The sequence below is a fragment of the Clytia hemisphaerica genome, unplaced genomic scaffold (genome assembly GCF_902728285.1).
Source record: "Clytia hemisphaerica strain Z4C2 unplaced genomic scaffold, Clytia hemisphaerica genome assembly, whole genome shotgun sequence".
In the NCBI taxonomy this organism is placed as follows: Eukaryota; Metazoa; Cnidaria; class Hydrozoa; order Leptothecata; family Clytiidae; genus Clytia; species Clytia hemisphaerica.
Window position 1 is genome coordinate 1 of NW_027104424.1, and position 1,913 is coordinate 1,913.

Consider the following 1,913-nt stretch of genomic DNA (forward strand, 5'->3'; position numbering starts at 1 on the left):
ATATTTTTGACATTTTCAAAAAGTTTGTTAACGACCACCTTAATATTTACCACAAATACTCAAATAAAAGAGAAGTTTCCCTGGAGAAATTTGCTAACTAGGGAAACTTCTATACTGGACTTTGATCAAGTAAGTACAGCCAAAATGTGGGGAGATAAAATCGTACCACTAACGACACAAGCAAGCAAGCCATAATGCCTGTCCATCGGTACAAAGCTTTAAGGCATGCTAGATCAGACCAGGTTCCAAGAATTGTAGACGCTTTACTTTTTTAAACTTTCCTCAATATCTATCTACGGTATATTAAAAAAGTTATACTCCGCGTTGGAGTATGGAAAGAATTGTTAGCAGAATATTTTAATTGGTTAATTTCTTTTTGAAAATTGAAAAATTAAGATGAAAAATGAAGAGGGCTCTACTGCGCCAAAAATATTGAATATTAACCCGTTTACCTCTTTTTTTGATAGGCAAAGCATTCAAGGGGCTTTGAGGCACCCCCCCCTCCCCGGGATTTCAAAAACCACAAATACTAGGAACTTGAAATTTTGACCATAGAAATAATACAAAATGTTTTGTAAAAAAACGAGAGATGAGTTTTCTATTAAATCGCGCATAAGAAACAAATTTATCCTTATAAATGTTGGTTCTTGCAAAAATATTTCAGTTTAAAAAGCGAAATAAATTACTCAATCGCTTAATCATTTTTGCTTGAAGTTAGCTTGAAAACTTCAAGCGATCGTGCCAATTTTATATAATGGAAAACAAAAGGTAGGATCTGTTTACCTTCTTTGAAACCGTCTATTGAGAAACCTCTTAAAAGTTTGGTTGTCTATCACTTCAAATGTCCTAATGCGAGCTATGTTGGCCAATGTGGCCGACATCTAATTACCCGCTTTAAGGAGCACACTCGCTCAGTTGTTGGCCGTCACTTTCTTGGATGTGGATAAGAAGTAACAATGGATGACGTCACAATAATTGATCAGTCTTGTATTTCATTATCACATTTAATGGTCTTGGAAGCGTTGTGGATTGATGAAAATAAACCTGAACTCAACACAAACGATGAATTTAAAAGTCACCAATTAGTGATAAAGATTTGATATTTATATGTCCCTAGATAGTTTCATTGTTTAACTCCGATCTTGAACTAATTTTTTTTTCGCCAATTTTTTAGACATTGGGTTTTTTTACAGAGAGTTTTGAGAGTACTTTTTAACTATGTGTAGATTTTTTTGATGTGCAAGATATTTTATCCTTCTTTTAACTTTGCTTTTATTTTTAGACCTGAAAATGTTATTAAATAATATCGAAAAATATTGTCAAAAATTAACATCGTTGGTTACTTGTCACAGTAAAGATAGGATTCTCCTTACCTTATTGCTACCAAAAGTTTCAAGCAACAATGTGAAACCACCCGATTTCAACTTAGAAAATCATTCAATTTCTGCGTTGAGTTTTTGTTTTAAAATGCTTTTATTGCCGTTTTATCGTAGCACTTGTCTTTATTTTATGAGCCCCCTCGTAACCCCATTTGGTCAAGAAAGTTCCTTTCACAAATTACGTCATATGGCAATGGAGAAAATATCTTTCATAATAACTTGACATACATCTGGCAAAAAAACTCAAAAATATTCTTAATTAGAAATCGTCATTTGGCAATAGAGTTGAAAATCAAAAGTGTAAACATGACTTAAAATTATGCCATCTGGCAAACAAATCAAAATCGTAATGACCAATTTCTAATTCATCGGCATACTTGAGAACACATTTTTTTAGTCGTCGTGGAAAATAAATTACAACACATAATTTTTTGCACGGCAAACAAAAAAAGTTTTTTCTAAAAAGGCGCAGCAAACAGAAAGAGTCTTTGAATCAAGCCGTAAATAAGCGAACATCTTGCATAAAGTAAACAG